Genomic DNA, 12,124 nt, shown 5'->3' on the forward strand with positions numbered 1-12,124 from the left:
GATGAGTGATGAAAAATAAACCTTAATTGCTATTATATATAGAAATGTTTCTATCCGTTCTATTGCTAGCAATATTCTTTCTGATAATATTTTTGGAAACCTACTTTCAATTCTAAGTCCTGCACTTGGCTGTCATGTTGAGATGTCTTATTGCAGCTCTTATGTGCTAATTATGTTCTGTCCTTTTGCCTGATTTCCCATTGCCCTCAGTTATATTCTCAAGTAAATTCATTTAAAAACCGAAATAAAAAATACATTTGAGCCCTCCATATGTTAAAATATGTTTATTTTGGCCTTTGTAGACTGAGTTTTGAAATCTTATATTGCACTTGGGGATTTATAATTTTCCTTATATATTTTCTTCTCCCATACAATCTTAGATTTTAAAGGCTACTCTTATTTTTTTTTTTACCTTTTGTTGGCTATTACTTTCTTATTCTAATAAGTGTTATAATCTTCTTTTTAATTATTGTCTGATATTTTGTTAAGAAGTGGTCTCATGTAAATCAATTTTCCCTCATCCTACTTGACATTCAATGACTCCAACAAAATGAATATCAGGGCCTGGTATATTTTTTCTCTAAAATTTTCTGTATTTTTCCTATAAATCTAATAACGTGGATGTTGCTTGTCCTAGGAAATGCTCTTTGCTTTTAAACCATTTTTGTTTGTCTCAATGTATTTGAGATTTCTTAAACTTTCATTCACGCTCTATATTTTCAAATATTTCAGGAATAACATTTCAAATTTACAAGACGTTATGCTTTCCCTGATTTTTCTCCTGCTTATATCATTCTTGTATTGTTCTATGCAATATCTACATCCTTTCAAATCTCTATGAGAACTAATTAGAATTTTGTGTATTTATTATTTTTCCTTTTTACATTTATTTTTATTTTTATTTTATTTTCCTTAAACAAAATGTTTCCCCCATTTCTCCATTCTTCTTTTTTTTTTCCATCATCGATTGTGTGATTATGCTGTTGTACCTCTCCCTTATTTGGTTGTCTTTTCATATTTAACTATTATGGTTTAGTATGATCTTTTTCAATGCCTAATCTAAATTATTTGGTTTTACACATGAACCATTCTATTTCCAGTAGCTTGGCTTCTAAAAGCAAAGGCAAATTGAGGAGTCAACTGCATGGTAACTGAGAGATTTTGCTTTAAGGGGCAGATGGATTTCTAGCCATTAAAATACTCCCTTACGTAGGAATACAATATAACTAGTAATTAGACATTCAAAATTTAAGTTAAGCATTTTGATAAATAATTCCTTGGCCACTGTGAATATGTGCTATTAAAATTTAACACATCCTAGATTAAAAATTCAACTATTCCCAATGTTCAATAAGAAAAACTTCAATTCAAATAACTTTGAGTTTGGTATGAGTCTTTTACAACCCTGTTACTGCATTTCTAATAGTCTGGAGAGTGAGAATATGCAAAAGCATTCAGACTAAATATCTAATAATAGGTTTCAATCCATCTGAAAGAGACTTGTTACATATGTAAAACTTGAATTAAATTGAGGTTCTACAAGAACTAATTGGTCCTTCCCCCAATGTAAATGTATTCATTTACTCATATTCCTTAGAGAAATGAAGAAGAGAAAAAAGACCCGTATGACCTTTGACAAAGGGCCTCATTCATATTGCATCATATTTCATAGGGAAAGAACAAATAATTAATAAAAACAACAGGTTGAGTTATGAAGTGTAAATAATGAAAATTAATTACTAAATTTTATTTCTTTTTACTGAAGACTATATAAGAATGAATGATCATTGTTAAAATGGTTTTTTCAATATTTTAAAAGTCTTTTAAATGCTTATTTAAAATATTTGTTTTTTTAACAATAAAATATTATATTCAGAAGTTAATGCATAATTATGGGGTTCTGACTACATAGGAGTTGAAAATTAATTGAAAGATGATGCTACCAGTATTTTCTTTCCTCAGCTTCTACACCTCACCATTGCTGCATTTCATCAGTGGATTTCAGGATTTAGAGCTCAGTGACAAAAAATAATTATCATCCAGAATAAGCTAGCAATAACATATGCATTAGAAAATCTTCTCAAGTTCACTAATGAAATTCTCTTTGAATTAGTCTGATTCTATCTGGGAGAAACTCTTATTTGGGCACTATCATGACTTTAAGACATAATAATATTCTTTTAATCAAAGAAATTAAGTTCATGCCCAAATTCAGCATTCATTTCCCAGAGTGCATGTAGATGAGTTAGTTAATAAAGGAATGAATAAATAATTAAATAATTAATGAGCTGTCCCTGTTATTTAGGAGCCCAAGGCCTAAAGCAGTGGTTCTCACACTTCCTCATGTGTCAACAAAATTGGAGGACTTGTTGAAAGACGGATTGTTCAGTCCTGCCCCCGAGTCGTGACTCAGTAAGACTAGGGTAGGACCTGAGAATTTACATTTTAAACAAGTTCTCAAATAATTGATGCTTCTGGTGCAGTGCCCACATTTTGAGAAACATCAGCCTATGACATTACACATGTCATGAACAACATTTAACTGCCAACAATTGCAAAGCCATGAATGGAATGCAACATTAAATATACAATTCGGATTAATGGTAGACCTTTAATCAGATGGAGGAGTTTTGGTAATGGATGATAGGGTTGGTAGCACAACACTGTGAAAGTAATTAACATCACTGAATTTTATGTATATAATTCATAAATATATAAACGTGATTAAATAGGGAAATTTTAGGGAATGTGTATATATTACTAGAATAAAAATTAAAACAAAATAAATGAAAAACAGGACTGTACAAGGCAAACCTGCAACCATATATAGCATGGATTATGGTTAATAGACAATTATAATAATATTCTTTTATCAATTCTGACAAACATAGCACATATTAATAATGGGTGGGGGCTAATATATGAGAACTTTGTATTTTCTGTATGATTTTTTTCTATACCCACAATTTCTCTAATTAAACAACAACAAAAAATAGAACCCATTGAGTATTTCCATTTATCATGTGCAAATAATTTTTTCTTTATTCTTTTAGACATAAATCATAACAAGTCCCTTTTGGTTTCCAAAGTTATATAAAGAATACTTTCTAAAGTAAGAGATGAAGTAAGGTGTTTTAAAGGGAGAAGTAACAGAATCCATGCTATTCAGTATACCCAGCTGGAAAACTTCTGGGTAATTAATATAGATGAGATTTATTATTTAACTTTGAAAAGAGAAAACCATATCACTTCACATGTGTAGAAGGAAAGTTGAGATAAATGCGAATATCTTAAGGAAGTATCTCTGACTTTTATAGTCCATGGGTCTTTGAAATAATAGCATATAAAAAACACAGTTAGTGTTTCAAAACATCTTCACATAAAATCAATTTCCTAGCATTTAAAACTTAAGTTATTAAATATTGTTTTAATATATCATACACAGAGGAGATGATATGAATTAAAATGTACAATTTAATAAATTACCATAAGGTAAAAATCGATGTAACCATATATCAGGGCACCTAGAAGCCCTCCACATGCCTCTGGCTAATCACAACGTCCTCCATTTCCCCAAGGTAACTGCATTCCTGAGGCTTATTCTGATCAAGTGTCTACCTTGATTTTCTCTCTAGTTTTAAAAGCCATATATGTATTACTAAATTATCATTAGTCTTTATATAAATTGAAATTACTAGGTATGTCACATATTATTTGGTTTCTTTTATTCACTGCTAATGAATGCATGGTTATTTCCATGCAGAACCATGCGTGGTTCATACATGTTGTTGTGCTGTAGTTCATCACTCTGCAAACACTTGCGCACATCCTTGGAGGTAAATTTCCAGAAATAAAATTGCCAGGTCAAGCAGTGCATGCTCTTCTTTTCCAATTTAGTAGATAAAGTTAAACAGTTTATAAATTTCTTAATGTTTAAAAATATATGTGCATTCCAATTGCTCTCCCTCCTTACCAGCATTTATTTTAGCCATTTTGATGAATATATTGTCCTTCCTTATTGTGGTTTGAAGTTGTATTTTCTGATTACCAATGAGAACCAGCATGTTTCTCTTTCTTTTTTTATTTTTTTTCTTTTCTTTCACTTCTTTCCATTTTTATAAAGTCTTTTATGAAATGCCTTTTTGAATCCTTGCTGATTTTTCCATTACAAGATCGGTATTATTTCTTACTGGGTCAGAAGAAAGGAATTATTTATTTTTTTGGATATGTATTTGTGTGTGTGTCTGTGTGTGTATGTATGATATGTTCTCCCATTCTATAACCTACTTTTTCACTCTTTTATTGGTGCCTGTTAATAAAAATAAGTTCATATTTTTATGTAGTCAAATTTACAAATATGCTCTAATGTGCCTTTACTTCTTGTCCAGTTAAAGAAATACCCTTTACTCCCACATTATGAAACACATATCATTATTATTTTTAAAAACATTTTTGAGCTTTATTATTTCATCTAAGATCTACCTGGATTTCATCTTTCTGTATAATGTGGAGTATTGGTCAAGTTTTATCTTTCCTCATACAGTTATCGAATTTTCTCGACACCTTTTATTAACAAATGGCCTTTCTTCAGTGATGTGCATTGCCATCTTTGTCAAGAATCAAGGTTTCGTATCAGATTAGGTCTATTTCTAAACACTTTTTGTTTTTACATTAATTTATCCTTTTATTCTTCCTATGTTATTTAAATATTTTAGCATTTTGAAAGAATTTATGTATTTTAATACAATATTTTAACCTGATAAAATTCAAGTGTTTAGGACCAATTTTGACTTCTGCTTTTCTCTTTCTCTCTCTCTGTCTCTCTCTCTCTCTCTCTCCATATATATATATGGCGTTTGGATATACTTAAAAAAAATATATATATATGCACACATATATATATGCAATTTTATTGATGTATATTCACATGCAAAAAATCCATCCAAAATATAAATTCAGTGGCTCACAGTATCATCATATATTTGTACATTCATCATCACAATCAATTTTAGAACATTTTCAGTGCTCCAGGAAAAAATAAAAATAAAAATAAAATTAAAACAATACCCAAAACATTCCATATACCTTACCCCACCCCCATTATTGATTTATTTATTTGTTTTATTAGTCATCTGCTCACACACTGTGTCATCTGCTCACAAGGTTTTTTTCACTATCACATGGTCACACTATAAAAAGCTATATAGTTATGCATCAACACAAAAAATCCAGTCCACTGGATCACAGTTCAATAGTTTCAGGTATTTCCTTCTAACTTTTCTAATACTTCAGAAGCTAAAAATGAATATCTATATAGAGTGCAGGAATAACCTCCAGAATGACTTCTATATTCTATTTGAAATCTCTCAGCCACAGAAAATTTCTTTTGTTTCATTTCGTTCCCACCTTTTAATCAAGAAGCCTTTCTCAATCCCATAATGCCAGAGCCAGGATCATCACCGGGAGTCATGTTCCATATTGTCAGGGAGACTTACATTTCTGGGTGCCATGTTCCATGGAGGGAGGAAGGTAGTGAGTTTATTTTCGGAGTTGGCTGAGAGAAAGAGAGAGAGGAAGACACCACATCCGAGCAACAAAAGAGGTTCTCTGGGCGTGATTATTAGGCATATTATAAGTAGTTTTAATTTCTCCTTTGTAGAAATAAGTGTTATAAGGGCAGGACCCAAGGCCAAGGGGTTGACTTATAAAATCGGGAATCCCTCATGCTTGTGAGAATATTAGAAATTCCTGAGATAGGGAAGTTTAGTATTTCCACATTTTCCCTAGTCCATCAAGGGGCGTTTGGATATACTTAAAAAAAATTCTGCTGCAAATACTCTGGGATTTATCAGGGTGTTATCTTAATCTGCACAAAGGAAAAAATATCTCATTTACTAATCTTGGCTCCATCTAATTATATTGTTTAAATAGATTAACCATTTAGGTTTAATTAGATAGTGTGCTACAGAAAATATAAATTTTGTACTGAGTAAACATCTCTTCTTTTGATTTCAAACATAAGTTGAAGCATTATACTGTATTTTTATTTACCTTAGTCCTAATGAAGTCTGTTTCATTAATAACTCTAGCTGAAGTCTAATCTCTTTTTAAGCTTCATTAAAATTTGCCGTATGGAGTAATGCTGACTTTCAGAACTGTAGAATTCTAATTCTGAGTCTCAGGTGTCCCACATATACCCAAAATTCCAAAGAGCTACCAGATTATACACAAAGAGCTCATCATCTCAGAAATTAAAATAATAACAGATAAAACTCAGGAATAGATGTGACTGCTGTAAGAACTTACAATCTAGGAACCTTCACAGTAAGCCTTATTGAACATTCTATTTCCCTAATAGTCAATTGGCCAATCTTTGCACAAGTTCTCTCCTTGTATAACCTATGCTCTCAAATTCAATTCTGCGTGTATGCACATTATAGTTAGTTTATATTAGTGAGGACTTAATTGTATTTGTCCTGTAGTTACTTGCTTATTTCACTCAACAAAATGCCCTCAAATTTTATTCACCTAGTTGTATTCCTCATAATTTCATTCCTTCTTGCAGTCATCAATATTCTGCTGAATGTATACGCAACAGTCTGCCCTTCAATTCATCCACTGATATACCCTTAAGCCATTTTTCCTTAGGCAAATCATGCATTATGCCACCAGGGGAAAACACTAGGAAGGAACTGTCTATTTGTGTCCCTGCTTTCATTTCTTCCACTATATTTAAGATAATGTGTGGCAGGAATCTATGGAACCTTATACTTAGCCTCTTGTGAGCCACCACACTGCCCTCCAGAAGAGCTGGACCATTTTACTTTCCTACCACGAGTGAAATAGTTTTATCTCTCTTTCCCAGCATCTACTCCAGCACTTGCATTTTCTTTTTATGTTTTACACAGTTTTATTCACACACCATACAATCCAATCTAAGTGAATAATCAATGGCTTCTGGTACAATCACACTGTTTTGTGTTCACCACAATATATGAGAGCATTTCCATTTCTTCTGCAAAGAAAGGAGAGGAAAAATAATAAATAATAAATGTAAAGAAAATTTAATTAATAAAAAAGAAAAAAGAATACATAGGACATGCAACAACAACAAAAGAATCCCACACCCCTTCCTTATATCCCCCTCCTACTGACATTTAGCTTTAGTATATTACCTTTGTTACAATTATGGAAAAATGTTAAAATGTTACTGTTAACCATAGGCCCTAAGTTTACATTGATTTATTTTCTCTATATAACATCCCGTTTTCAGCACCTTGCATTGGTGACATTAATTTGTCCTCTCTCAGGTAAAATCTTTCATGTATTTGCACATTTAATCATCATCATTGTTCATTCTAGGTTTTACTAAGATGTACAGTTCCAGCTGTTATCTTCTATCTTTCCTTCTGGTGTCATATATGCTCTAAGCCTTCCTTTTTCAACTATAATCACACTCAGCTTTCAAATTAAATTTACAGTATTGTGCTACCAACAGATAGTATTGTGATATTCACTTTTAGATCTTTATAATCAATCTTGTTGAACATTCTATACTCCTTCACCATCAAATGCCCCATATCTATCATCTTTCATGATTTGTATTCCAAATTTTAACTCTCAGAGTTTGCTCACTATAGTTAGTTCATATTTGTGGCACCATACAGTATTTGTCCTCTTGTTTCCAGATGATTTCACTCAAAATAATGTCCTCAAATTTCATCCACACTGTTACATGCATCATGACTTTATTCTGTCTTCCAGTTGCATAATATTCCATCATGTTTATATACCAATTTGTATATTTACTTTTGTCAGGTTCATATCCTAGGGTTTGGTCCCTCCGGTCCCGTAGTGGATTGAAAGAAAGCGTAAGGAGCCTCTGGTAGAATGGTCATCTTCTATCATTCTCTCTGCTCTTCCCTGATGCTTACAGAACAGTAGTCCCTTATACACTAAATTATATAAAAGTGGCATTTTTTCAACAGTGACTTCGTTCATAGGCTACATGATTAGATATATGCATATTACAGCATTGCTTACACAAGCAATGCTGTATCACGTTCCCCTGGAACTTATGAAGGCCATCTTAGCAGGCTGTTTACATGAGTAATGTTTCTGGGCCCCACAACTTGTCCATTGATGGACATTTGGGCTGTTTCCAAATCTTGGCAAATGCAAATAGTGTTGCTATAAATAATGGTGTATAAATGTCCATTAGTGCTCCTGTCTTCAGTTCTTCTGAGTATTTAGCAATGGGATTGCTGGATCATATGGCATTAGCTTCCTCAGGAACCACCAAGCTGCCTTGCAGAGCAGTTGCACCATTCTACCTTCCTATCAGGAATTAAGTGTGCCTCTATTTCCATATTCTGTCTGTACTACTCTTATATTTCTCTGTTTTACTGTTAATGGCCAATTTGGTGGGTATAAGATGATATATCACTGTGATATTAACTCGTATTTCCCTAAACTAGTGAAGTAGAACACATTTTTAAATATTTTTAGGCCATGTGTGTTTCCTCTTCAGAAAAGTGATTGCCCTTTCTTTTGCACATTTTAAACTGGGTTGTTGTCTTTCTGTTGCTGAGTTTTAGGATCTCTTTATATATTTTAGATATTAAACTCTGATATATGATTTCCAAATACTGTCTTGCATTGTGTAGACTACTCCTTACTTTCCTGGCAAAGTCATTTAATGGGCGAAAATATTTTGAGGAGAACCCATTTATTTATATCTTCTTTCATTGCTCATTTTTGGATGTAAGGTCTAGAAAACCAACTCCTATCACAATACCTTTAAGATATTCCTCTACATTTTCTTCTAAATGTTTTATTAACTTACCTCTAACATTTAAGTCTTTGATCCATGTTTAATTAAGTTTTTTATAAGACTTGAGATAAGAGGGGTTCACTTTCAATCTTTTGTATTACAGATATCCAGTTCTCCAAGCAACATTTGTTGAAGAAGTTGCTCTGTCTCAATTGAGTTGACTTGACTGGGTTATCAATTGTCCATGGGTGAGAAGGTCTATTTCTGAATATTCAATTCAATCTCACTGGTCAGTATAGCTATGCTTATGCCAGCACTATGATGATTTGACCATGGAAGTTTTATACTATACTTTAAAATCAGGTAGTGTGAGAGATCCCACTTCAATTTTTAAGAAATTTTTGGCTATTTAGGGTACCCACCCCTTCCAAATAAATTTGGTTGATTTTTTTTTTTTATTCTAGGAAAGTAAGTTGTTAGGATTTTAGTTAGTGTTGCACTGACTCTATAACCAATTTGTGTAGAAGGGTGGAATTGACATCTTTAGTGTTCTAATCCATGCACTATGTCCTTCCATTTATTTAGGTCTTCTTTGATTTCTGTTAGCAAATTTTTATGTAGTTTTCTGTGTATATATAGGTCGTTAGTGTCCTTGGTTAAATTTATCTCTAAATATTTGATTCATTTGGTTGCTATCATAAATGGAATTTTTCTTGATTTCTTCCTCAAATTGCTGATTATTTTGAATAGAAACACTATGGTTTTTGAGTGTTGATCTTGTATCCTGCTATGTGCCAGACTTATTTATTAGCTCTAGTAGCTTTACTATAAAAAAAAAATTTTTTTGGATTTCCTACACATAGAATTATGTCATTTGCAAACAGTGAGAGTTTTATTTTTTCCTTTTCAGTGTGGATACGTTGTATTTCTTTTCCTTGCTTAATTGCTCTGGAACTTGCAGCACAATGTTGAAAGACAATGGTGGCAGTGGACAGCTTGTCTTGTTCCTGGTTTTAGAGGAAAAGCTGTCAGCTGTGGGTTTTTCATATATTCCCTTTAGGAAATTTCCTTCTATTCCTATCATTTGATGCGTTTTCATCAAGAGAGGATGCTTGCTGCCATGTCTTTTCTGCATCAATTGAGATGATCATGTAGATTTTTATTTGATTTATTGATGCATTAATTGATTTTTTTTGCATTGAATGAACCTTGCAAACTTGAAATAAAACCCATTTGGTCATGGCTTATAAGTCTTTTAATTTGTTGCTGGATTCAATTTGTAAGTATTTTGTTGAGGATTTTTGCATCTATATTCATTAAAAAGATTGGTCTATAATTTTTCTTTTTGTGTAGCATCTTTGCCTGGCTTTGCTATTAGGGTGATATTGGCTTCATAGAATGGATCTAGCAATTTTCTATCCTCTTCATTCCTTTTTTGAAGGGTTTGAGCATGATTGGTACTAATTTTTTCTTGAATGCTTGCGTGGTAGAATTCACATGTGACACTGTCTGGTCCTGGGCTGCTTGAATTCAATCTTTTTACCTGTGATTGGTTTGTTGAGGTATACAAAGAAGAAACAGTCATAGAATAACCTATCCCATTGCCATAGGGAGAAATTGAAAGGGAAAGAGCAGTCACCAGATGTAAGCAATTCTGAAAACCTGCAGGGCAAACTCCATTACATTTCAAAGTCTGAGAGTCATTTTTCCTCAGGGCTTTAGAAGGTGGCCCTCCCACCTTTTCCAAGGGCCTACACAGTGGCCTTGTTCTCTCCAGATATTGGGATGATGGCTTCAACGTTGGGGAACTCTGGGGAGACCAACTTTCTCTCAGCCTCACCTTCCTCAAGCAATTCAGGGGCATGTAAATTTTTGCCATCTCTGGGACACATACAATCCCTTGAGAACAATGGTGTGGCAGCCAGGCTACCCCTCAGTCCCCATGGAATGTACTTCACCCTCTCCAAGGCCTAGGACACCAAAGCTCTTCCTGACCATTGAGGTGGACAGCACAGCCTCTACCTCTGGGCCAAACTCACCCCCTCCACATGTACAGATAGATACACTGTCCTGGCCCAAAGCTTCTTGGCCTCAGATATTAACTTCCAAGGTTCTGCCTTTGAGGTTATTCTTCCTTTGATCTGTTAACTTTCTATCCCTTCCAGTCCAGACCCCAGCAATTCTGTTTATAGAAGTCTTGCAGACAATCAGTTGACTTTACATGCAGCATACAGTAATTAAAGTCATCAGACAATAGGATCTTCCACAAATACTTTCTGGAATGTTCCATCTCCAATCCTCAGTTGCCCTGTATTGATTGATTCCATGTTTGGTCAAATCCTCACATGCAGCCCTATTCTTGGGGGGTCTCACTTTCCAGAACTCAGAATTTTCCAGACCATCAGTTTATGGTTTCTTTGCTCCCCAAATTTCAGTCCTCAGCTTATCCATTTCTTTTGCATTTTATTATAAGTTACAAGGAGAAACCAGGCTGTATACTCCATATTTAGGTTTCACATTTCTTTAGCCAAGTATCTCAGGTCATCACATTCAAATTCTCCCTTCCATCCAGCAACAGGATTCAATTTTACCAAATTCTCTGCCAACTTAAAACAAGGGTCACCTTCCTTAAAGTTTGCAACAACACATTTCTGTAAGCCTTTAATGGAAGCATTTTTAGCGTCCATATTTTTATGCACAGTTTCTTCAAAACAATCTAGGCTTTCTCTGTCAAGCTCTCACAGTTCTTCCAGAATCCTCCCCTTATTCATTTAAAAAGCTGTTCCAACATGTTTGGTTTTGCAAAGGCAGAAGCACCCCAATCCTCTGGTACCAAATCTGTTTTAAATACCTAAAGTTGCTGGAATGACATATCCCAAAGACAGACTGGCTTTTATAAAGAGGATTTATTTAGCTTCAAATTTTGAATTTGGGGAGGTACTTGGTAATGTCTGCTGGGCCTCTCTCCTGGCTTCTGGATTCAAGTGGCTTTCCTGGAAGTCTTTCCTCATGCATCTCCAAATGTTTGGGTCTGAGCTGGCTCTCAGTGCTGAGCTGAGGTGTGCTTGGCTGCTGAGTTTTCTTCTGACTTCTCTCTTTTAATCCTCCACCAAATTAAACTAAATATCACTCATTGCAGAAGGCACTCTCCTTAGCCAGATATAATCAGCCATAGATGCTGTTGATTTCAGTCCACAGCAACAAAACAACTGGTCAACATCAATTGGTTAAGTTGACACCTGAATCAAACTGCAGGGTAAAACTTGGCCCTGTCCCCAAAGCTGTCTGCCTAGCAACATCTGAACTCGTTTCAAATCATTCTCGCTCTCTATGCGTCCTATCCCTCGTCGC

The 12,124-nt window shown here is 34.0% G+C and overlaps 1 long non-coding RNA gene across 8 annotated transcripts in view; it reads left to right on the forward strand.

Annotated features, from left to right (window-relative positions):
* Positions 1–12,124, forward strand: part of LOC143661628 (uncharacterized) — a 163,123-nt gene that overhangs the window by 29,505 nt on the left and 121,494 nt on the right. The window contains exon 2 of one of the 8 annotated variants that reach the window (XR_013164746.1): positions 8,937–9,021. The exons of the other annotated variants lie outside the window; for them this stretch is intronic. This is a non-coding gene — a long non-coding RNA (uncharacterized LOC143661628). The remainder of the gene's footprint in view (positions 1–8,936; positions 9,022–12,124) is intronic. 8 annotated transcript variants of the gene reach the window in all.

This window comes from Tamandua tetradactyla, chromosome 17, assembly GCF_023851605.1.
Source record: "Tamandua tetradactyla isolate mTamTet1 chromosome 17, mTamTet1.pri, whole genome shotgun sequence".
In the NCBI taxonomy this organism is placed as follows: domain Eukaryota; kingdom Metazoa; phylum Chordata; class Mammalia; order Pilosa; family Myrmecophagidae; genus Tamandua; species Tamandua tetradactyla.